This window comes from Myxine glutinosa, chromosome 5 (genome assembly GCF_964187855.1).
Source record: "Myxine glutinosa chromosome 5, kmMyxGlut1.1, whole genome shotgun sequence".
NCBI lineage: Eukaryota > Metazoa > Chordata > Myxini > Myxiniformes > Myxinidae > Myxine > Myxine glutinosa.
Window position 1 is genome coordinate 63,075,708 of NC_136265.1, and position 27,110 is coordinate 63,102,817.

The window sequence follows — 27,110 nt, forward strand, 5'->3', positions numbered from 1 at the left end:
TCCCGAGCGTTCGAACCCCATCCCCCACAATGGCGGAAATGAGACGCAGGGAGCAGATCCGATGGCTGTCCAGGCCATGATGATAAATTTTATGGGACGATTAGAAAAAAAGGATTGATGGAATAATGGCTAAAACAAATGCCTGTCGTGAACAAAGGATGCCCACATTAAATGAAAGCCCAAAGAGAGCAACCAAATGAAATGAGAGAATTAGGGAAATGAATGAACAAACGGCTCGTCACGTAATGGCGACTCCTCTCGTCGCCAGAATGGCGACACTTCGAGCTGTTTCCCGTCCCGACGCTATCACGTGCCTTCGATACGGTCTGACACCCCGCTCTGCTCACCAAACTCTCCTCCTATGGTATCCATGGATATCTCCACGCATGGCTTGTGGACTTCCTCTCTGGTCGTCGTCATCGTGTGGCCCTGAATGGATTTCTCTCATCTCCCCTTCCTGTTTAGGCTGGAGTTCCCCAAGGCAGTGTTCAGGGCCCTGTGCTTTTTCTGGTCTTCATCAATGATCTCTCCGGCTCTGAAAAATCCTCTCTATCTCTTTGCTGATGACTCCACTCTCTGCCGCTCCATATCTCATCCCTCAAATTGGCAGTCCGCAGCCTCCTCACTCTCTGCAGACCTGGTCAAAATCACAGACTGGTCATACAAGTGGAACATGTCTTTCAATCCTGACAAATCCCACACTCTCACGATGTCTCTTCGAAAAGACCATCTGGACAACCATCCCATCTACTTTCTCAACAATCCTCTCCAATAAGTTCTGTCACTCAATCTCTTGGGTCTCACAATCTGCTATGATCTTTCCTGGGAAAAACACATTTCCAAACTGGCCTCCAAAGAAAGTCTCCAAAGCCGACTGGGCATTCTCCGTCGTGCAACGTCCTTCCTTGGCACACCTGAGCTCCTCACCACATACAAGGCTTTCATCCGCAGCGCAATGGAATACTGCTCTCCCCTCTGGGCTGGTGCTCCTGCCTCACACCTCGCTCAGCTTCACGCTGTTGAAACCAAAGCTTTCAGAATCATTGGAATCTCCCACGATGAAGTCGATTGTGAGGGTCACAGGTCGCACTCACCACAGGCTGGTTGGTGGTCATTCTGTCTTCTGCCAACTCCTCTCTGGCCTAGCCCCCCCAGCCCTGTCTGTGCTCCGTCCCCCCAAGTACTCCTGCAGGTCGCACAAGATCTGCCTGCAACCCTCTTCTGGTCAAACTGCCAAAATTAAGACTCTGCTCACCTTCACTCTTTCATTCCTCTTTTCTCCTGCCTCTGGAACAAACTCCCTCGCTCTCTTCAATCCCACTCATCCCTCCAGGTCTTTAAAACAGCTGTTCACCACCATCTCTTATCTTCCCCCATCCAAAACCTTCATCTTTTCTACCCCCGTTAATTCACCCCAGATCCACTTTTCTGAAATACTGACTTCTTTCCTGGAAGTCATAACAGTGTCCACATGTTTTTTTTAAACTCTCCCACCCCACTCCCCCCTTCCCTCGCCCCAAGCCCTCTTCCTCCCACAGATCTCCCGATGTCCCTGCTCTCAAATGTTATGCTTGTATGCTTCCCCCTCTCTCCCCAACTTGTCTCCCACTCCCTTCATTGCATGTTTTATGTGTCTGTGAAATGTTTTCATGTTCAATGTGCTAGGTCTAACACGAGCCTCGATCTTGTATACAAAAAAAAAAAAAAAAAAAGGAATGAAAAGAGAATTGACAAAGTGGATGAGGACCTGGAAGGCCATCGCACCTGTGTGGATGCCAGAATGCACCAGCAGAGAGGAAGGGGAATTTGTGAAGCACCAGTGATGGTTTTGCGAAAGAGGTAAAGGAATTGGAGGCTTGTGTGACAGAACAAGGCGGGTGTTTATTAGTAAAGGCCTGTGGCGGCCACAATTGACTAGGGAAAGGGTGAATGAAATGTTGCAGGAGTGGCTGGAGACTTGGGACAATACCATCAAGGGAGAGGTTGCTCGGGTCCAACAGAGTCTGCAAGACGAGGTGAGTCGGTCTGTTAAGCACATCCAGGATGAGATTAAGGTGACCCAGGCAGTGGCGTAGTGATGGGGGGAGGGGTGGGCAGAGGGGGCGACCGCACCAGGCGCAAAGTGGATGGAGCGCCAAATGACACCCTCAAAAAAACGTTTTCATGCTCCATTTGGTTGTATTGTACATAAATAACTTTATCATACAACGAGCTCGTGAGATCACGAGAAGCAACTTTCAGAACAACGTTTTAGGGTTTAAACTCCGTGCTTTGTGTCAATGTGTCACGTCGATGTTTTCAAACTCCTTTCCATCCGGATTCACTTTTTTCCTAATTCCTATTCCTATCACCTCTCACAGTAAATACATCCGTGTTACGGTGTGGCTGCTTTCTGCGTAGATCTCTTATCTTGGATAATGAGGTTTGATATGCACTCAGGAACATGTAGATCGCCCATTGGCCCAAGGGATAGAGGGGTGTAACTGTTGGACGTTTGTTATGTAATTACGTCGATCAAATCTTGATATCTCACGGTGTTATGTCCCAATCAGCGACGGCCAGGATCATGTGTCAAGTGAGTTATTTAACTTTCTTGCCTTCCTCTGCTGCTCTGTCTCATCAGCTCTCATCTCGAAGCCATAAAAATACCACACCATGCTGCATGCATGTTTGATGTAGTTTTTGTTAACGGCCTTGTGGCATACCTGCCTGCTGTGCTGTTTCAGCATTAGTTTACCTTTCACCGAGCCCAGGTCTGCTTGGACCAGGGCGGACATTATACGTTCATTTCATTATTGCCAAATGGTACATATATTATTATTGTTACCTTAAAACTTCGACTATAACGCGCCCCTGTGCATAACGCGCAACCCCAACTTGGACTTTTGTCGCGGTGTAAAAATCTGCAGACCTATATATATAATACGCACCCCCATTTCAGCACTCAAATGAAAAAAATATCGACGTAAAACGTTTTATTCCATCTGTCAAAAACGGCGAAGTCCATCTCGACCACAATTGTCGGCCATGATTTTGTGATAGTTGAACAGAGCGGCGCTAATGAAAGAATATCACGGCAGGTTTGAAATATCACGGCAGGAACTAAATTTACGACAGTGGTAAATCGTATCAATCACGGTGTTCAGTTGTGATTGCGCAAAGTTTAAACACAGCAGCGCATCTATATAATAATAACGTAAGGACTCGACTTTGTTATCCCTTTTACGCCGCACCCAGTGACCCGATGCCCACGGCACTAAAGGATTTACGATCTACGAACCGCGCTCTTTGTTTATCACGTACAGCCATATTCGAAAAATCTGAATTAGCCGACGTTGGGGCCCAAAAGCATCCGATTAACTGCCGATACGACGCCATCTTATTGGCGTCTGCTGGGTGAAGGCGAAGCAAGCCGTCCGCTGATTGGACAGTCGAAGACGACAGCAAGCCGTCCACTGAGTGGACAATCCTGAGCATGCATTTGTGCCGGTGTCATCGATTGCGGTGTATGCTAACCTCATCAGCTGGGTTTACCATAATTTCTTCCAACCGCGCTCTTTGTTTATCACGTACAGCCATACTCGAAAAATCTGAATTAGTCGACTTTGGGGCCCAAAAGCATCCGATTAACTGCCGATACGACGCCATCTTATTGGCGTCTGCTGGGTGAAGGCGAAGCAAGCCGTCCACTGATTGGACAGGCGAAGGCGAAAGCAAGCCGTCCACTGAGTGGACAATCCAGAGCATGCATTTGTGCCGGGTCGTCGATCGCGGTGTACGCTAACCTCATCAGGTGGGTTTACCATAATTTCTTACATACACTGTGATTACAACGAAGTGAAACCGATCAGCAGCCCATCAGTATCATATAAAGCAATAAATACCAAGGCTTCAGCTTCTGAAAGCTTAAAACAAAGTGTACTTCGCCGAGTGACGAAAAGTAGGCGTCGGCCTAGGCCCTACCTATCAAGTTGTTGTGTTTCCATTGTGGCCATGATCTCAACAAATGGCGTAGGCCATGTGGCACCGGGTAGGTCATGATCAGCCCCCCCCCACCCCCTTTCGTTTCACCAACTCCTGCATCTGCCACCGTTCATGATTATCAAAGTAGGCTTTACCCTGTTCACGATAAGGTAGAAATCAGTGAGTTGTATACGAAGAGATAAAAGGATGGCATTGACTTCGAGACGGTACGTGATAGTTGGCTGCGGCTGACTGATGCCACGTTTTTTTTTCCTAAGTGCCATGGATGCTGATGGACATAATAAAGGTATCGGCTGATCTCTCATCGTAATATTACCCGATGGAAATGAACTGTTTCTTTGTTTGTCATTTCCTGTGCAATAATGTCAAATTGATAAGTCAGACATCCTTTTCTATTGACAGCTGCTCTCCTTTTCAATGGCATCGTCTATTGATATGCATGTTCTTCTTTCATATAATTTTACACATTCACAATCAGTATTTCAATTCTTGCAGACATTGGAAAGGAAGTTGACTCACAGGCCAACTCTCTGGCTCAATCACAGGCCGACGCACAGGTGATGTAATTGTGAGTAGCATTTTTGCACAAGTGAAAATTGAAAACGTGCACATACGTTTTTGGTATGTGGCTATGTTATTTAGTGTTTGTTTTGTCTCTAACAATATAAAATACAAAGTCAGGAGGTGACACTTTATACACAGTGTAAGTTGGATTCTACAAAGTGTCGCCTTTTTCTTGATTTTGTTCACACAAATCCAACCCACACCATATAGAGTCTCATAAAAAATACTTTTCAGATGCCGTGAAAGAGACAGCTAGAAGGCAGGGGAAGGAACCTCAGGACTAAGCATCAAAGGCAGTCTGAACGCTGCATTGCCAAAGCCCCTGAACACTGCAATGAAGCCTCTACTGCCATGGATCAATCACAGCACTCCACTGCCAAAGCCCCTGAACATGGCAATGAAGTGTCTACTGCCATGGATCAACCACACCGCTCAGTCGATTCCTCGGCCGTCAAATGTTTCCTCAGGTAGAACAATTCTTTTCTAGAACAATGGACAATGTTTGTGAGTACTGTGCAGCTCTTCGTTTCCCGAAGGAAGCATTAAACTGCTGCCACAATGGTAAAGTTTAACTTCCACCACTACATCCATATCCATCTGTATTGAAAAATTTATTTCTGGGTACTGATGACAGAAGCAAAAACGTTTTAGAACATATTCGACAGTATAATAGCGCTTTTGCTCTGGCGTCGCTCGGTGCCCAATTGGCTATGCCACCAGGTCTAGGCCCATATTGTTTTCGCATCCATGGTCAGATTTATCACCAAACCGGTTCCCTTCACCCTGAACCAGGTGCAGAACCCGTTTACAGCCAATTGTATATTCTAGAAGGAGATCTAGCTATTGAAAAGAGAATGAAAAATCAGCACAAGCAAAATTGTCGACGTAATGCTATGAGTCTCATAAACAATTGTCTTACACAGCTTAACCCTTACATTGCTGCTTATAAGAATATGCGTCAAGTTGACCAGGCGCAAGCAAGAGAGGCCGCTGAACATGGTACTCCTCCAACAAGCGTCACCATGTACATGAAGCTGGGTGGTGATCAGCGCCGCTACAACGAGCCCGGTCATGACGAAGTGGCTGTTATTTTCGTCGGTGACAATGGTGCTCCACCTCCCAACAGAGACATTGTTGTGTACCCACGTGGTGATGCTCCTCGCAATATTTCTTACATGTCTTCTAATATGGACCCCATGGTGTATCCTCTTTTATTTCCGCGAGGAGACCTTGGCTGGTTACTAGATATGAAACATTGTGATTGTGATTTCTCTTCGCGACCATCGACGGCCCGACCCACATTTTAATAATTCCTGCGAAGTGTCCCGTGTCAACTTCAATAACCTCATCTATCCCTGTAGAACATACACAGCACCAAAACAACACCGTTCTGACCTGTATCTCGCCTTATTCAACGCTCAGTCTGTAAGTAGTCCTGACAAGCGAACCAAAATTACCTCTTTTATTCAAGATAATGATATTGACGTGCTTTTTCTGACCGAAACTTGGCTCCGACCCAATGGCGACGAAGCGAGGTGTGCTGATCTCACCCCACCTGGATACACCCTGCAGTCATTTCCTCGCTCCTCTAGGGGTGGGGGCGTGGCTGTTATTTACAGAGACAACTTCTCTTCCTTTGTCTCCTTCACCACGACTTTTTCGTTCGACCATTCATCCTACGAACTAGCCCATGTCACCTTCACTCTGTCAGAAAACACTCTTCATTTCTTCTGCCTCTACCGACCTCCACCTAACCAGAAAAACAAGCTTACTGACTCTATGTTCGTGACCCAGCTTCCTAATCTGCTCGACCACTGCAATACTCTTCCTGGTTTCGTCTCGATTCTTGGAGATTTCAACGTTCACTACGACCAACCACAACATCCTCTCACTTCAAAGATCATTGACCTCTTTTTTACTTTTAGTCTGTCTCAGTCTGTCTCCCAACCTACACACGTTAAAGGACACATCCTGGATTGGTTAGTGCACAGATGCGATGATCAGTTGGTGCAGTCCACGTCAGTGACCTGTGCTATCACCTCAGACCACTTCTGTGTCACCAGCCACCTGAGTATTGCTGTTCCTAGTCTTCAGCCCACCTTCATCACTGCCCGCAACATTCGTGCCATCGACCGTTCCGCCTTTAAAGAGGACCTTCACACCCGTCTCTCTGGCCGTTCCTATGTCACTGCAGAAGACCTCGACTGTTGCCTCCGCACAGCGTTGGACTGTCATGCTCCAGCGATACGGCGCGCCGTTCCCAGACGCAGGAGTACTCCGTGGTTCAGCGCAGTCAGCAACGAAGTCAGGGCTGCCAAAAAGGAACGACGACGTGCCGAGAGACAGTGGCTGAAGACTGGCCTCAGAGTCCATAAACAGTTGTATAACTTAGCTAAAAGTCTCGTCATAAAAATCATTCTGAAAGCAAAAACGTCATATATTTCTGATCGGATTACTAGGAGCTCCTCCTGGAAGCAACTGTTCAGCATTACCAACCACCTGTTTGCCACCAAAAATAAATCCGTTCTTCCCACTGTATTTCCTCAAAACGAACTACCCCAACGCTTCCTGCATTTCTTTCACAATAAAATTCAGTCAATAAGAAACAATCTTGACAAGCAGTCACTCCTTTCCTTCGATGATGCTGAACACTGCTTTCACGGACGACCTCTTAGTTCGTTTACTCCTGTTACTGAGGAAATTGTCAAATGTACAATCCTCAAGTCAAACACAAAAACATGTGATCTCGACCCCCTTCCCACCGATTTGTTCATTGAGTGTTTGGACACCCTCCTCCCATTTATTACTGCAGTTATCAATGATTCTCTGACTACGGGTTCATTTCCGCTTCTCTTTAAACAAGCTCTTGTTAAACCAGTTCTTAAAAAGCCCACCCTTGACCATAACGACATGAAAAATTACCGTCCTATCTCCAACCTGTCTTTCCTGTCAAAGATCACAGAAAGAATTGTGCTATCACAGATGAATGACCATCTAGTTTCAAATAATCTTTTCAATTCTCGCCAGTCAGCATGTAGACCAGGCCATAGCACCGAGACCACTCTCCTAAGAATAACCAATGATCTTCTGACCTCTCTTGACTGTGGTAAGGTTTCCGTTCTTGCTCTTTTGGACTTGTCTGCCGCCTTTGACATGATTGACCATAGTGTCTTAATTCGTCGTCTTGAAATCACATTTGGTATAACTGGTACTCCACTTTCTTGGCTGATGTCCTTTCTTACTGATAGAGTGCAAACAGTTGTTGTCAATGGCCAGAAATCAGCCCCTTCTCTGCTTTCCTTTGGCGTTCCCCAGGGCTCAGTCCTGGGACCTATCCTCTTTCTTTTGTACACTCAGCCTCTATTTGATCTTGTTGCCAGACATTCAGTTGATCACCACGCCTTTGCGGATGACAATCAGCTGTACAAAGGAAGCACGATTCAACAAATCGTGCCCACTGTTGAAATGTTAGAAGGCTGTATTGCCGACGTGAAGGCGTGGATGACCCAAAACAAACTTCAGCTGAACGATGCTAAAACAGAGTCTATGATTGTAAGATCGCACAGATGTCCTCTACAATGTTCACTTCCTACCACTATTCATGTTGGTGAAACCGATGTAAACTTTGTTTCGTTGGCCAAGAACCTTGGTTTGGTTTTCGACTGTAACATGACATTTTCCAAGCAAGTACTTCAAACTTGCAAATCAGCATACTTTCAGCTGCGAAAGATCGCATCCATTCGACACTTTCTTACTCCTCAAGCTGCTCTAACTCTGGTCTGTGCCCTTGTCCTCTCAAGGCTAGACTATTGTAATTCTTTGTATGCTGGCTGCCCTCAGTTTCTCTTGGATAAGTTACAAAAGGTTCAAAACTCTGCCGCTCGTCTTGTCTGTAAGGCGAAGAAGTCTGACCATGTTACTCCGCTTCTTGAATCTTTACACTGGCTGCCTGTCTCTGCTCGTGTGCAAAACAAAATTTGCACACTATGTTATAAATCATTGTGTGGAACGGGACCTCACTATCTCTCCGATTTGCTCACTCTCTATGAACCTCGGCGACGGCTTTGTTCAAGCGACGACTCTATGACCTGAGAGCCGCCGCGCACCAGCACCAAGTCGTTTGGCGAGAAATCCTTTTCGTTTGCTGCACCTCTGCTCTGGAATGACTTGCCTTCCTATGTTCGACATGTTGACTCTCTTCCTGCCTTTAAAACCTCCCTCAAAACCTATCGGTTTCACAAGTCTTTCAAAGTCTAAGTCCTGTTTTCCATTTGGTTTGAGGTGGGACAGAGATCGAGAGTATGTCTGTGTACATGTGTGGGGGAGGGAGGGAGGGGAGGAGGAGGGGGAGTACACATCTGTGGGTTTTGAATGGGGAGGGAGAGGAATAGGGCAAGAGTGAAGGTGTGTCTGTGTGTGTGTGTATGTTTGTGTGTGTGTGTGCGGTGTGTGTGCGTTCCTATGATAATGTAAAGCGCCATGTGGGTAGTTTACTCTGCTTGATGGGGCTATATAAGACTCCTTTATTATTATTATTATAATTATTATTATTGCTCTCAGCACCAAACTGCAAAGAGGTACAGGGTAACCATGCTACAGTTCGATGCATACTGATGTGCAGTTCGACGTGGCTTCAGTCCCATCCACTCTGGTGGGAAACTTTTTCAACAGTACTTGGTTGACTGTTATGTCAAAACTGAAGCATCTCGCCTAGACTTCATCCGTCGTAATCAATCGTCTCTACGCGTAGAACTTTATCAGGGATTGATGGATCACGTTGGTCAACAACAACAACAACAGGCATTTTAAGGCCATTTTCCCTGCAAGAGCGGGGGTTAGCCTTGCGGTCCCCATCACAATGTTCTCCATTTTGCCCTATTTTCTGCATCTCCCCTTGTTAACCCCCTTGCCCGCATTTCTTCTTTGACCATCTTTAGCCAAGTCTTTCTCGGTCTTCCCCGTCCTCTACTTCCTTCTACATTAATTCCCATCACTCTTTTCAACCAGTCACTTTCATCCTTCCTCAACACATGACCAATCCATCTCAACCTGTTTCTCTTCACAGCATCCATCACAGGCTCTATTCCCATCATCTTTCGCAATTCATCATTTGTCTTCCTCTCTCTCAACGATACTCCACACATCCACCGAACCATTCGCATTTCCACCCTTTCCAGCCTTCATTGCTGCTCTACGTTCATTACCCATGTCTCACTCCCATAAATCATAACACTTCTCACACATGCAGCATACACCTTTCCCTTCAGCTTCAATGACACTCCCGTCCTCGTCAGCACGCCACTCAGTTCCCGAAACTTCTTCCATGCACATCTCACTCAAGCAACCGTTGCCGAGTCTGATCCACCTTCTCCATTCAGCATGTCTCCAAGGTAACAAAATGTTTTCACACCTTCCAGCTTCACGCCATCTCCAAGATCCAACTCAACATTTCCTCCATCTGCAGCTCCCTCTGTGCACACCTTACACTGGAATGTAGCTGCCACACTGGTTAATGACCCTCTCAAACCACTACATTTTTGATGAACCCACTCAGCGCACATTGTACATTGAATGGAATTCACTCCGACACCCTTCCTGCACACAGCACACGTCACTTCCCAGTTCTTTCCACCTCACCACATCCTTTACCACTTGCCATCACCTTCGTTTTTCCGATATTCACCTTCAGACCTTTTGTCTCCATACATTCCTTCCACTTGTTCATCTTCTCCTTCAGTCCATCCATACTTTCTGCAACAACACCAGATCATCTGCATACAACAACTCCCACGGTAAACCCTCCTTTAAGTTCTGAGCCAGCACCTCCATGACAGCTACAAATAGTAATGGACTTAGTACCGACCCCTGATGCACTCCCACCTTCACCTCAAACTCACCACTGTTCCTGCCCTTCGTCCTTACAGCTGTGCGCGCTCTTTTGTACATTGCCATCACTACTCTGATCAACCATTCCTCCACTCCTAACTTCCTCAACGCCCATGTCACAACTTCACGTGGAACCCTATCGAATGCTTTCTCCAGATCAACAAACCCAAGAAACAACTTCTTCCTCTTCTCCATGTACTTCTCCTGCAACTGCCTCACAATAAAAAGCGCGTCTGTCATTCCTCTTCCTGGCATAAATCCAAACTGCATTTCGTCAACCTTCACTTTCTTTCTTATCCTCCTCTCCAACACCCTTTCCAATACCTTCATTCCATGCTCCAATAACTTTATCGCTCGATACGAGCCACAGTCCAGAGGGTCACCTTTCCCCTTGTATAGAGGGACGAGGGTACTCAGTTCCCAATCCACTGGAATGCGGCCTTCTTTCACCACCAGATTGCAGATCTCTGTAATTCTCTTCACACCCCAATTTCCCGCTGCCTTCAACATATCTCCCACAACTCCCGTCGGCCCTCCCGCTTTTCTACTCTTCATTGCTTTTATCGCTTCCTCAACTTCCTTCTCAGTTATCTTCTTTGCCGGTCCTAAAACAGGGTTACTCTCCATGTTGCCATCCCATTCATTCTCTGCATTCAACAGAATTTCCATATATCTCTTCCATCTTCCTTTAATTCCATCTGGGTCCACAACGATTTGTCCCACTTCATCCCTCAAGCAACTCACCCCCATCACATCACACCTCTCTTTCGCTATCTGCTTTGCAATCCTGAATACCGCTCTCTGACCCTCTTCCGAATCCAAGCGCTCTCCGAACAGCGCTCTCCTTCATGCCTCCTGTGCCTTTGCTACCTCTTTTTTGCAGCCTTCTTGGCTGCCTTATAACTTTCATGCTCTGCCTTTTCTGCTCCCATACCTTTCGCCTTCTGCCACTCCTTGAACTTCTTCCTCTTCTCGTCAATCTTCTTTCCAACTTCATCATCCCACCACCATGTTTCCGAGTGCCTCGGTGGTCCTTTTGTCCATCCACATACCTCATCAACGGCTCCCAACAGACTATCTTTCATTGACATCCAACCACTTTCAAGCTCAACCACATCATCCTCCACCATACTCAGCCTCTCTTTTAATGCCTCCCTCACTGTCACCTCTTTCAACCTCCACACCTTCATTCTCGGGTGGTACTTCACCCGCCGAGCTCTCCTCGCACCTTTCACCCTTATGTCGCAGCCAACCAAGTGGTGCTGTGAAACAGCCTCCTCCCCCGGGATCACCTTTGTGTCCCGGAGTTGCCCCCTATCTCGCCTACGCACCAGCAGGTAGTCAACGGTTGTCGTCGACCCACCTGACGTGTATGTAACAAGCTTATTTTCCTCTTTCTGGAACTGAGTATTATAAATAAACAAATCAGCTCCATCAGCAAACTCCAAAATCCTTTCACCTTCTCCATTTCTCACACCATATCCGTAACCCCCATGAACTCCCTCAAAACCGTCCATACTCCTTCCCACATGTCCATTTAGGTCTCCTCCTACCACAACAACTTCCTCATCTTTCACGTTTTCCATCAGCTTCTCTATAGCACACCAGAACTTGTCCTTCTCTTCATCACTCCGACCAACCTGCGGAGCATATCCCGAGATGATGTTCACCAAGAGCTTTCCAATCATCATTTTCACCATCATCAACCTTTCACTCACTCTAGTCACACTCACCACACTGTCTACAAACTCCTCAGAAAACAGGACACCAACACCATTGACGCCCTCCGGGCACCCTTGCCACACAAACTTGTATTTCTGTCCCTGCCTACCCTTCACCATTCTCACACCACTTCCCTTCCATCTCGTCTCCTGCACACAACATATGTCCACTCTTCTTCTGACCAATACTTCCACCACTTCTCCTGATCTCCCTGTCATTGTCCCTACATTCCATGTCCCAAATCTCAGAAACCGATCTCCACGTCGGGCATCAGACGTTTCGTCGTCATAAATGGAATGATTTCCACCCTTGCTTCGATCGGGTTCCCCACCTTGAGTTTTGATGAGAGGGAGTGGGGTCCCCCACGGGGTACTTCGGGCTGTACCCTGCCCATATGTAGTCGTAATTGTCATGGTTCTCTTTTTGAGGCAATGTTTCTATGGCCGGATGCCCTTCCTGACGCCAACCCTTTTAGTCGCCTCTTACAACACGCAGGGATACGGTGTACCTATTCTAAACCGGGGTACACACCGGGGCGACAAGCCAAATTGTCAGCATTGTCTCCTGGTAAAATTGTCATATTGCCTTCAACATTCCAAGGTAGTCCTTGGGCCATGGCACAGAAATACCAAGACGCAATGGCTATCATCTCCAAGTATGGCAAGCCTGACCTTTTTCTTATTTTTACTTGCAATTCGAAATGCAAGGAAATAACCGAAAACTTGGGTCAAGGTCAGAGAGTAGAGAATCGACCCGATTTGGTTGCTTGAGTTTTCAAACGTCACCTGGATGCACTTCTTGCTGACATAAAAGTACGTCATGTATTGGGTAAACCAGTCGCTACTGTCCATGTTATCGAATATCAAAAACGAGGCTTACCGCACTGTCATTTACTCATTGTACTTGATGCAGAAATTAAGTTGCGGCATTCAGAGGACATTGACTCGCTTATATGTGCAGAAATTCCAGATCCAGCCATACAAGCCCAGCTTTATGAGGTTGTCAAATCAACCATGATTCACGGACCATGTGGGATACTCAATCCCCGATCAGTCTGCATGGACAGTGGGGTTTGCACCAAAGACTATCCAAAACAATTTCGGCAACAAACCACGATTACTGCTGATGGTTATCCCCACTACAGACGCCGGGATAATGGACGCACAATCAAGATTCGTAATGTGCAGGTAGATAACAGATGGGTTGTTCCATATAACCCATGGCTTTCCAATAAATACAATGCACATATCAATATTGAAGCATGCATGTCAATCAAAAGCGTCAAGTATTTGTTCTAATACATATACAAGGGGCATGATTGTGCTAATGTTGAAGTTAGACAGACTAACGAACTCACTCATGACGAAATATCGACCTACCTCGATGCGAGGTATGTTAGTGTGTCGGGCTTGAGGTAAACCATATGAGCCAGGTGACCCAACATCTATCTATAATTCCAGTAATCTCTGTGTGTATGTTTGTATGTTTGTATGTTTGTATGTCTGTGACCGCTGTTTCTCGACAACCACGGGTCCGATATACTTTAAACTTGCCAGGTATATTGCTGGGGACCCGAGGATGTGCCTTTTCAAGGTTTCATATTAATCGGAGAAGTAGTTACCGAGCTATGTCCAAAAAACGATTCAACCAATCAGAGAGCAGCGAGCTATCACGTGTGCCGAACGTGGTGAACAGACTCTGCCTCGGACGGCACATTTGAGAGCGTATTCATTTATTTCACGTTGGAAAACTATGTTGCCGTTAAACTATGTTTTAAAACTAATTAAAACTAATTTGCGATTCATCGTAACTGCGATTTGCGACCTTCCGGACAGTGAAGACTGCACTTCCGGCAGCCAATCACAGAACGCGTTGTTGCGTAGGCGTGGCCGATGTGAGAGCGAGCCGAGCCGAGCGCGTGCGCCATTACGGTTCGTAATTCGATTTCTTCCGGAGAAAATAATAATTTCTCGATTTCTTATGCGCATTATTTCTCCCAATTCAGTCAGAGCGAAGGGCGGAAGCGAAGAGCGTTGTTTTTTTTGTTTACGGGCGTACGGGCGTACGGGCGGGGTAGAGCGTACGGGTAGCGTTTTTTTTTTTTTTTGGCAAGGAACGGGCACCCACGTACGGGCATGCCCTAGTATAGGTAATGTGAGAATTATGCATGTTTAGTTGCGCTTTATTTTCACCCAATGTGTGCTTTTAAATAAACGGGATTGAACTTTCTAAAGACACTTTCCTTCCACACAGTTACATGTATTTTGCTGTCCAAATGGGACAAGAATGATAACCAGATTAAGGCTTGCTTCAAACTGCTAATGGCCCCTTGGCCCAGTAATTGCTATCTAATGACTGCACTTGTAAAGTTCGTCCTTCGGTCAGACTACCCTAGGCAATAAACGATTACGGACCCTGTCCCCAAAACAGCTGCCGAAGGAAGGGACAACATGATTAATTATCTTTAACTTGCCTGCACGTTTGTTCATTGCTTGCATTCCTGGCTTGAGTTTGCCTTTTGATATGACTACAAATTCCCCTGTGACATACATTTCCTGTCCTTGATGATGCTGGTCCAGTTCTGTTTTAGATAATGGCTTGATAATGACATAATGTCTTACTTTCCATCTGTGCCTCCAACTGAATTCCTTTCATAAATTAAGGGATGTCGACAGGGGCTGTTGTCCTTTATCCAGGGGTCACTGCTTCAGCACAGAGTTAATCTGATTTAGCGAACGTTTTTTCTGCATGGCTCAGGCTATATAAATGGATCCTGTTCCAGTGTATAGTCAGTGTGGTCCAGATTGCACTGCCTTGCGTGTTAAGCTCTGCACTCTGGCCAGACTCCACATTTGTGTATTGCTGTGTTTTCATTAAACTGCTGATGCTTTAACCCTTGTCTTTTCCCTTCCTGGAGTTGAAGACCAACAAGTGCTTCAGAGGCCTTCTGGTGACTTTCCGAGTTCCATATGCATCAGCAGTCACACTCCGTTATTCGATTGCCTGTTCATCTTCCCCGTCAACAACCAGTATATTTGGGGCTAATTCCGGTCGATTTACTAATCCGTTCATTTTTTTTTAAGTCTATGGTTCTACTGCTGTTCCTTTCCATTGACACATACCACTGCGCCAGTGTGGCCAGAGTGGTGCTATGCCGATTCCTATTATGAATCCATTCATTTTTCAAAAGTTTATCGTAGCGGTCATTTAAGTAGATTGCAATAAATACGTTGTTCATATACGCACTCTTCATTCTCATCTTTCTTCCTAACTCTTACTCGGACAAGCAAATCCCCTATGCCATCCATAATGGCACACTCTATCCATACACCACATCCTCCCTTCCGTGGATGTTCCATGGGTTTCGGCTAGTATTAAATAAACGGCGGAAGTCAGATAGCAATCTAACAAAGCAACCTATAGCCTATTGTCGGACGACAATCAGGTGGTACTCAAGTTGCTGATAATTGGCTATTGTTGCGGTTTTGCAATAAAGAATGCACCCCCTATTTGTTAATTACACGACAACATGTAGCCTGCAGTAGTCAGTTATTCTTATTAAATGTAAAGATTAGCTCCCTTCCCATTGTGTAATAATTAAAGCAGATATGCGTTGAGTTTAGGCAGGATTCAAACCTTCGTATGGTTGAAGAACAAAGACGTGGTGATGTGCAGGTAGGCGTGGCTAAAATTACAGTCCATGTGATCAACCCGACTGTGGTAGGCGTGGCTAAAAGAACCATCCACGTCACCAGCAGGTAACCAATGAAAGGGTGTGGACACATCACCAACAAGCAGCCAATGAGAGGTCGTGGACGCCTAAGCAGCCAATGAGAGATCGTGGACACGCGAACAACCAATGAGAGATCGTGGATACGCAAACAACCAATGAGAGGTCGTGGACACGTAAAACAACCAATCAGGTCTTGACTTTTCCCGAGCAAACTTCGCCAGCAATCTACCAGCATTGCCTCGGCAAATGGGAGCCTGTGGAACATTCAAGGAAGGTTTTCGACCTGATATAAACCCCATGTTCCTGGCACTTTCCTCTCTCTGCTCTATCTGGCTGCCTTCTCGCCGTGGTCCTTCGAGCTGGCTGTCCTCCGTGGTGGTTCGTCCTTCCTGCGCTTGACCTTCGTTCCTTGTGGTGTTTCATCCGAGCTGGGTCGTCGCCTGCGCTGAATCGTTCTCCGTCCTGGATCGTCGTTCGTGCTGACTTTGGTGCGGCGGGTCGTCCTGCGGACCCTTCTGCAAGCTGCGCATGCTGAACGGCCCGTGAGCTGCGCAGGGAAGCTGGCGAACCCAAGTACGTGGCTGCACGTTGCTCGGTACGAGTTTAACCTGTGTGTTTCATTCCCAGTTTCTTTCCCATCCATTTTTTGATAAATTTGTATTGACCTTCCCTTCCAGCTCGAACTGATAATTTAAAATAAATATAAATTTGCACTCAGTTCCTTTTTATTGATTGTGTTGGGTTCTGATTTACAGTGTATATTCAATCAGAGCACAAAATATATTTGGCCGCCCTCCCCCACCAACCCCGAAAGCACCATCCACCCCATTCCCCCTCCACCATTCCCCACACCCCCTAACCCATTCCCCCTCCACCATTCCCCACATCCTCTAATCCACCATCACCACCACTAACCCACAGTCACCATTCCTGGTATCCCCCACTCCCTGAGAAAGCAGGCATTGTCAAAGATGCCTATCACTCTGAAGCAAAATGTGGTGAAGTGCGCGGAGCACGCCGAGCCAGTCGAGTTTCCTTGACTTGTCTCTTCTTACTCCTATACGAATATAACTCCATCTCCACTCTTATTTGAAACCTAATAAATGCCTACTGCTTCTTAATATTACTCCTTGCAATATCCCTGAGGAATGGTCAACACTGGTCAGCAGCCAAATTGGTTCTGACTTATTTTCAACTGTTTCAAACTAATTTGGTGCCCACGAATCCGAATCTGACCTTAAAATTTCGCTATCACGTAACCTTGACGTAGTACATCAGAAGTGTGGAAAAAAATCTTCAGAGCATGCGAATTTCTTGATTAAGTCTCAATAAGTCCATTTATTGTCACAAACTTTTTATTTACATCACATTAAAAGTGCTTCTGAACTTTACTTTTGCGTTTGTAGGAGCAATCACTTTCACGCGGTGAAGTCCAACAGTAGTCGCTCATCATGTTTGGATTGAATCGGCCTTGATAGAGTCTCCATGATGGCAATTTCCTGGTGAAACCTTTCTCCATGTTCATCACTGACATCGCCAAGATTTAGTGGAAAGAAGTCCAGATGATAATGGAAGAAATGTATCTTGAGTGACATCCGGTCCGGAGTGGTTTTCCGGTCCGGTCGTGAGAGGACGCTGGCGTCGTTTGCTCGCCGCTTCTCTGACTGGACCATTGTCCGTGTCTTGCTTTCCTGGTGGTCGTGGCGGATTTATGGCCATTGAGTCTTCCTCTGCGCGGTCCCGGCTCTGCTCTGCTGCTCCGGGCTTCACCTGCTCGGCTCCATCGCTGTTTCCTCGGGCCCACTCCCGTTGGTTGTGTCGATTGTTTCGCCTCCTCACCCTTGGCCGCGTGCTCGCTTTGCCTTCGCTCCTGCTGGCATGGCTCTGCGGTACTCTGCCGCAAGGCTTCTCCTGCTTAAAACCCGCTCCACCCCATCATGCATCTCTGCAATCAGATCGAATGGACTCCTGCGTCGACCCAGGTACATTCACCGTGGCTCCGGTCGTAAGTTTGTTTATTTACAATCAGGTCACTCCATCCCCATCCTCTGGTCGGCTCAGCGCACTCCCACTCATCGTCCCAACACACCTGGTCACAACAACGCACAAAATCGCACCTCCTGTCTGCGAACCCTGGCCAAATCACCTGGATTCATACCCGCCGTACAAAACAACATCAAGCTCACCCTGTTCAATACCCGGTCCCTCAACAACAAATGCCTCATCCTGAACGACTACATCCTGGAAAATAAACTGGACTTTCTCTGTCTCACTGAGACCTGGCAACAACCACTGGACTACTACACGCTCAACCTCACCACACCCAATGGATATTCTTACATCAATAAACCACGCTCGGAGGGCCGAGGTGGTGGAATTGCCGTTATTCACCGACAAGACATCAAGACCAACCTCATCTCCATCTCATCTGCTCCATCATTTGAACACCTGGCTTTTAAACTCTCTGGTCACACACAGTCAGTCATGGCTGTTGTCTACCGCCCTCCCAAACCACACCCATCATTCCTGTCTGACTTCTCCTACTTTCTGACCCAGCTATGTTCCCTCTCCCCCTCAATCCTCCTCCTTGGTGATTTCAATATCCACATGGACTCCACTGACTCCACGCTAACCACTGACTTCACTGATTTACTCACCTGCTTTAACCTCACTCAACATGTCAACTTTCCTACCCATAACCGTGGTCACATTTTGGACCTTGTCTGCTCTACTGGACTAATTTTGCACCATCTCTCTGGCTCCGACCTCACTCTCTCTGACCACCTAGCCATCACTCTGACCATCAACATCCCCACCCCAGCACCAAGGCATTATCGCACTATCAACTTCCGTAAGCTAAACGCTTTTTCACCTGCCTCATTCTCATCGACCCTCTCTGAAAAAATGTCCACTTCTCCCTTCGTTGACCTCCACACCCCTTCTGACCTCACTGACTACTACAACCACACTCTCTCTTCCTGCCTTGACCAAATTGCGCCTATAAAAACCAAAACAGTTTCTTTCACCCATTCTGCTCCCTGGTTTACCCCTGAGCTCCGCCTAATGAAAACTCGTGCTCGCCAACTTGAAAGACTCCGCAATAAAACAGGTCTCACAGTTCACTCCCAGGCCTACAAGGACCACATACAACACTATAAAGATGCCCTCTCCCGCGCCCGCTCCGCCTACTACTCTCAAATTATCCACTCTGGCTCCGGAAACCCAAAAGCACTCTTCTCTACAATAAACAAACTCCTCAGCCCCCTGAACACCACCACCCAGTCATTCACAATAGACAACTGCATCTCCTTCCTTTCATTCTTCCAACGCAAAATTGAAAACATCTACAACAGCTTGACCACCGCCGCACCCGCTCCCCCTCAAACCACCTGCCCCCCCTTATCCTGCCATCCCCTGTCTCAATTCTCCCCAGTCTCCCCTACTGACCTCTCTGAACTCCTCATCGGAATGAAAACTGCCACCTGCACTCTTGACCCCATCCCCTCCAGCTTTGTCAAGGCCTCCCTTCCTGCTCTTTCTCCACTTATCATTGCAACAATAAACTCCTCCCTGTCTACAGGCATCGTCCCACCATCCCTCAAAATTGCTGCTGTTACCCCCATTCTGAAAAAACCTGGACTAAACCCTGACACCCTAAATAACTTCAGACCCATCTCCAACCTACCCTTTCTGTCAAAGGTTTTGGAACGCGCTGTAGCCACTCAACTCAAGCATCACCTCTCTGCCAATAACCTGTATGAAACATTCCAATCCGGATTCCGGTCCAACCACAGTACTGAAACTGCTCTCCTCAAAATCACCAACGACCTTCTCCTCTCCTCTGATGCTGGCAACCTCAACATTCTCATCCTCCTCGACCTCAGCGCTGCCTTTGACACCATCGATCACACCATCCTCCTCACCCGACTTGAAACCACCTTTAACATTACCGGCACTGCCCTCTCTTGGATTAAATCATACCTCTCTGACAGACGTCAGTTCATCTCCATCAATAACTGCAAATCCCCCACTGCTCCCCTCCCCCAAGGTGTCCCCCAAGGTTCAGTTCTTGGCCCCCTCCTCTTTATCCTTTACCTGTCCCCCCTCGGTCACTTAATCCGCCGTCATGGTCTCCAATTCCACTGCTTCGCCGATGACATCCAGCTTTTCATCTCCACCAAGTCCATCTCCACCGCCACCCACTCTATCCTGACAAACTGCATCACTGAAATAAAATCCTGGCTTCAAATCAACTTCCTCAAACTTAACTGTGATAAATCTGAAATAATCATCATTGGCCCAAAAACGCTCACCAAGTCCACCCATAACTTTGCCCTCAACATCGACGGTTTCCCAGTGTCCACCTCCCCTCACATCCGGAATCTTGGCATCATCTTTGACCAAACCCTCTCCTTCGACAAATACACTAAACAGATCACAAAGACAGCCTTCTTCCACCTGAAAAACATCGCCCGTCTCCGTCCATCCCTCTCCTCTGTGGCTGCAGAAACCCTCATCCACGCCTTCATCACTTCCCGTCTGGACTACTGCAATAGCCTCCTTTATGGTTCACCCTCAACAATCACCAATAAACTCCAATACATTCAGAACTCCGCTGCCCGTCTACTCACCCATTCCCGGACCCGTGACCACATCACCCCCGTCCTTTACAAGCTTCACTGGCTCCCCATCTCCCAGAGAATCCAGTACAAAATCCTCCTCTTGACCTACAAAGCCCTCCATAACCTGGCCCCATCCTACCTGGCTGACCTCCTCTCCAGACACACTCCCACCCGCAACCTCCGCTCTGCTGGTACCAACCTCCTGACCCCCCCCATCCGGACCAAATTTAGATCCTGGGGGGACAGGGCCTTCTCCATCGCTGCTCCCACCCTCTGGAACTCGCTACCTCACACCATCAGAGACTCCTCCTCACTCACCACATTCAAAACATCACTCAAGACCCACCTGTTCAACACTGCATTCAACATTTAACCCACAGCATCTAACCCCTGACTATCTCCTCTCCTTCTCCCTCCTTTGTGCTTTGAATATTTCCCTATTGATTCTTCTTTTTTTGCAATTGTCTTTATGTTTTGCTATGCGTTATGTTTTGCACTCTGTCAAAGCGTCTTTGGGCTTCCTGAAAAGCGCTATATAAAATAAATGCATTATTATTATTATTATTATTCGAGCACCGAAGCGCCTGGTAACTCTTCAACATCTTGTCCACAAGCCCTTCATAATTTGGTGCTCGAAAATTTCCAAGGTAATTGTTAGCAAGAGCCACAAAGCTATCTCAAGCAACACTTTCCAGCTCACATAGTCTCGTTACAAAGTCCTGATTAGTGAGTACAAGACGAATTTGACCCGAATTTCGGCTGTGGCTGATATTCACATGGTATACTGGTTCTCAAAAACTGGATGTGATCGTGAAAATTGGATATCATCCTCGAAATCTACAGGTTCACGTTGGTTAGAATCACCTCAAAATATACTAGAACCATAAAATATTTGAAAATTTGTTGACCAGAGTTATTGATCAAACCACCAGCCAAACACACACAAGGACACGAAATCTCAGGGATAGGTGCAGACACCATGGAGAATTTTAGGTGCTAAGATTTGAGGAAAATATCATTTTTTCCAATGCAAGTGCATTAATAAATGCTTCTGTTTCCATTGATAACATCAAACGGAATTTAGGTCTTTTTGAAACGTGGGGGGGGGGGGGGGGGGGGGGAGAAACGCCAACTAATCTTCGCTTCGCAAGGCATCTAGTTGAATTAACCCAGCCAGCCTTTTACTTCAAAGGATGATGAAAACCCTGTCAAACAGCAGCAACAGACCCAAGGTGTCACAGTCATGCTGGCATTTAAAATGCAACACCCAAATGTGTTGGAATTAAGTTCCATCATGAAAATTTTGTATTAGGAATCTGACGTCCAGGACACGTGACAATATCAGGGAAATTTTGGCTTTTTCAATTTCTTTCATCTTTTTTCTTTAAATCATGGGTGTGGGTATGGCTGTGCAATATTTCTGTATGGCTGGGCAATCATTCTGTGCAATAACATGGGTGTGGCTCCATCATGGGTGTGGTCGATCGGATGGACGGGTGTGGTGAAATCATGGTTGTGGTCGATCGCATGGGTTTGGTGGAATCATGGGTGAGGTGGATCGGATGGGTGTGGTGGAATCATGGGTAAGGTGCATCGGATGGATGGGCTGGCAGTGGTGACCGAGGGTATGGTATGGGGACAAACGGAGGGTTGAGATGACAAATTCACCAAAAGCCACACCGACGGTGTGCGTGTGCACCGAGCGGCGGTACGGGGTGTGGGATGCGACAGGTGCGCCGGGGCATCAGCCGCGGAAGGCAGGACGGAGTGTGCATCGGGGCTAAGTCCGGTGCGTGGTACTGTGCATGGTGCGGATCGTTGTCCGGTACGAGGTGCGGATGGTTGTACTGTGCATGGTGCGGATCGTTGTGCGATGCGTGGTCCTGAGCGTGGTCCGATGCGTGGTCCGGTGCATGGTCGCCGGCCCTTCGACTTGCCGTTAGCGGTTGCGCCACCTGTAACATGTGTGACGATGCCTCGTTTCAGGCCTGCCTTTCGTCACCCCCGGTGAAACCGGGGTTGGGAAAACCAGGATGTTAGCGAATGATTCAACAGGGACCCAAAACTCTTTTTTTTATAGGTTTCTTTATTTAAAATCCACAATAGCTGCCTGACCACGTGACCAATGATGTCATAAATTTACATTTTCCGATATAATTGTAGAGTTCATCACGGTCAAGAAATTTCAAAGTTATTGTGTGTTGACGAATTATGACGTCAAAATTAAGGCAATGACGTCGTTAACCACGTTCCTTCCCCCATGCGCACTTCATGACAACAACGCAGGTGCTCGAGTGTCCCCATGGAGGCTCTGCACAGATTAGCCCAGGTGACAAATTGCGTAGGTGGTCCGATGAAGAAAAAGGTCACGAATTTGCAACTTGCGGGCGAACCGCTGGTCCGATTGCTACCACCTAAACATAATGTTGAAGAGCAGCCCGAGGCAGACATTTTCATACCGGTCTGGTCCCAGGGTCCCTGTGGTTCCCGAGATATCCACGACGTGCCACCAAACTGTAGAAAGTGAATGGACGTGTCATATGTTCGCAATGCGGAAGTGCCGCGTTCGATCGCAGTACCTAGTTTGTCAGGTTCTGGCAGCCTACCGGAGGGTCCCATATACCCACGAATTACTGAGGTACTAGATATGACCCCGGAGTAGCCGAGTGCACCAGTCGGACCTCACTATTTGTCCTGGATGCCGCGGGGCAAGCCAAAATTTTTTGAATAAACGTCTTTGCATTACGATTCACGTGCCGCCGCAGTGGATGATGTCATAGATCACAAAATTGCAATTTTCTCCCAAACCACTGGTCCGATTTGGGCCAAATAAAAACTATGTTGGAGAGGACCTTGATGCGGAGATTTTTCAGACTGGACCGGACCCCGAGACCCCGCTGGGTCTCGAGATAGCCGTTAAATGCAGAAATCCTGTCTGGAGTAATGGTGAAAATCTCAACAATTTATCTGCAATGGCCTTTGTCTGGGCTGAGGCTGAGGTAAAATGAAAGGGTTGATGCTTTTGTCTTCATTTGCATTCACTTCATGATTTGTCGTGACCGTTCATCGAGAAATCTCGTGCCAAATTGGCACCACCATTGACTTTCATGGGCACATTTATCCACACTGCAGCCCTGCCCAGGCTTACCGACAGGTGTGGTTTGATATCTGATTGTCCTTCTCATCGCCTTTGCCTGAAGAGGCTTCCCCCACAAAGCAGTGGGGATCCGTTACCCTGGACAAAGGGCCCATACCAGGTACTGTCAGCCGGAGCAAGTCGAGTCACTTGCATAATGCAGGGACATCACTCACTGAGGCAGCAGAAAAACAGCTACCCTGCTCCCCTCTACATTGCTATCATCAGTCATATTGGACAGAGAAAAAAAGTGGATTGCTTGATGTGTAAAGGAATCCATTTGGGAAAGAGTTGAATCGCCATCTCTCACCAAAAGGGGCGGTTTGCAATTTAATCTGTCATGGTCGTGGGACCAGGCTACAACATCTCTCCCAAATCGTCTACAATCGTCACGGGACACCCGGATTGGCCAACAGACCAATTGACACCACCAGCATTTGAGGTTATGTGGTGATTTCCAAGCTTCTTCTTCATTCACTTCAACAACTGCCGTGATCAAGGCGAGTGGATTCTCACTGAACGTCGGCTCTACCAACCTGAAAGTCCAGCCCTTTCAATTATAAACTTTTACTGATTCTGTACATGATGACAATCAGGTACAAAGATGATAAAGGAGATTACAACACAACATTACTTTCTACCCGAAGAAAGAGGAACCTTTGCTTCACAAGTGGATTACTTAAGATCAGAAGGCCCCGGATCTTTCGGTAAATTAAGACACAAGGGTACCAGGTAGGGTCAAGCATCACGGATAGACTGGCCAGGTTTTGTTTATCTCTGCAATGACAGCTGCACCAACATTGTCATGCAAGACTATTCAGTGGGGAGGAAATAAAAATGGCAGAAGACTAAGGTGTGGTGCCATCTTTGAGATAAGTCTCAGGTGCAAGATCTGATTGTGACGTGGCCCAACAATCCCATACATTGTCAATTCCGTTCTTGCAAAGGAAATGTTTCCTCAGAAAATGTTTTGTTACCATACACGAAAAAGCCCAAGTATGAGCAGGTACTGTGCCGATGATTACATAATCAACCTTAACTAGTTGGCCGAGTGGGCCCTCTTGTTGCATAACTGCTTTGAACGCTTACGAAGCCCGATTGATGTGGTTATCTTCTGCCGCAATCAAAATCAATCAGGACACCATTTCTTCGGAAAAGGCCTTTTCGTACACAAGAATCAGCCAAATTTTACAAAGGGAGAAATAATGGCTGTTACATTCACAATTATGTAGAGTATGTACACATCCATATTATCCACAACGTGACAGACCCGCTCTCTGAACCTTTATATTAGTGACTTCACAACTCTTAGTGACTTCACAACGCTGAGGTAGCTGGCACCGCATGCATCGAGGAAAAGAGAAAGAGAAAGCTGGTGGTCCTGAACCTCACACCTTGCACCAACTCGGATGAGCATGCCACCAATAATTCTGATGATTGTCTGGGGTCCAGACCAATCAGGCTCCGCTCGCGGTTACTCCTCAATTTTGCCGATGTACTGCCTTCTTCATGTGCTCCGATGGTTCATACGCAGCATGAACTACATGCGATTTTTAGCGGGAAAGCGCAGGAAGCAATTCATTGTCACGGACGCTTAACTAACCATCAGTATCAAAAGGTGAGAATGAAGGTGTGGAGGTTGAAAGAGGTGACAGTGAGGGAGGCATTAAAAGAGAGGCTGAGTATGGTAGTGGACTATGTGGTTGAGCTTGAAAGTGGTTGGATGACAATGAAAGCTAGTCTGTTGGGAGCCGTTGGTGAGGTATGTGGATGGACAAAAGGACCACCGAGGCACTCGGAAACATGGTGGTGGGATGAGGAAGTTGGAAAGAAGATTGACGAGAAGAGGAAGAAGTTCAAGGAGTGGCAGAAGGCGAAGGGTATGGGGGCAGAAAAGGCAGAGCATGAAAGTTATAAGGCAACTAAGAAGGCTGCAAAGAAAGAGGTAGCAAAGGCCGCGGAGGCATGTAGGAAAATCTTCGGAGAACGCTTGGATTTGGAAGAGGGTCAGAGAGCGGTATTCAGGATTGCAAAGCAGATAGCGAAAGAGGTGTGATGCGATGGGGATGATTTGCTTGAAGGATGAAGTGGGACAAATTGTTGTGGACCCAGATGGAATTAAGGGAAGATGGAAGAGATATATGGAAATAGTGTTGAATGCAGAGATTGAATGGAATGGCAACATAGAGAGTAACCCAGTTTTAAGACCGGCAGAGAAGATAACTGAGAAGGAGGTTGAGGCAGCAATAAAAGCAATGAAGAGTAGAAAAGCGGGAGGGCCGACGGGAGTTGTGGGAGATATGTTGAAGGCAGCGGGAAATTTGGGTGTGAAGAGAATGACAGAGATCTGCAATCTGGTGGTGAAAGAAGGCCGCATTCCAGTGGATTGGGAACTGAGTACCATCGTCCCTCTATACAAGAGGAAAGGTGACCCACTGGACTGTGGCTCGTATCGAGCGATAAAGTTATTGGAGCATGGAATTTGAAGGTATTGGAAACGGTGTTGGAGAGGAGGATGAGGAAGAAAGTGAAGATTGACGAAATGCAGTTTGGATTTATGCCAGGAAAAGGAACGACAGACGCGCTTTTTATTGTGAGGCAGTTGCAGGAGAAGTACATGGAGAAGAGGCTGGAAAGGCTGGAAAGCAACGAAGGCTGGAAAGGGTGGAGGCTTGGTTTTCAAGTTCAATTTTATTTCTTGGGAAGAGATTTGTTTTTAGAATTAGCCTCGTTCTCTGATATTCTCTGTCAATTGTTTTCCACATTTGTTTTGCGAAATATTTGGTCACCCTCTTCTCCTCTGAGGTACATGCATGATGTTTCATTTTCTTGCTCCTGCATTGTTATTCTTCGGTCGAGCAGCATTTTACAAGCCATCTGAATACCATGTTACCAGTTTTAATGGTTTTGCAAATTTTCCGTCGTTTGGTGCGAAGAACTTTAAATCATCGATATACAGTAGATGAGACACTTTTACTGATCCATTGGACATTATACTGTTAGATGTTAGGGTGTATCCCTGTCCTTGATCTTCAATGAGTTTGCTCAGTAGGTCCAGAACCGGGAAAAACAAGAGGGAGAGAGACAGTCACCCTGGAAGAACACATGTTGTATCTTCACTTCTGGTGTTTCGATCTTGCCGTCTGAGTGCTGCAATATCAATGTGGCATTCCAGAGCTCCATTGCATACTCAATGACTGATTATTTGGGGATTTATGTTGTGCACAAGCATGCTTTTTGCCATCCACAAATGAGAGACACTGGCAAAAGCTTCTCTCCTGTGTCTATCCTTCGATGCATTTTATGTCATGACTTACTAGCTTGGCTCGACTCGCCTCACCACATGTCACCGCAGAGGCACAGGCTTGTTCAAACTGAGCATAATGACCTGACTGAACTTGAGTTGCTGTATTTTCATGAATTACACCACTCATAATGCAAATATTTATTTTGTATGAATTTA

At 46.8% G+C, this 27,110-nt stretch overlaps 1 pseudogene; it reads left to right on the top strand.

Moving 5' to 3' along the window:
• The first annotated feature begins 1,934 nt into the window (after window positions 1-1,934).
• On the top strand, window positions 1,935-24,221 carry LOC144892106 (uncharacterized; annotated as a pseudogene).
• Window positions 24,222-27,110: the final 2,889 nt, after the last annotated feature.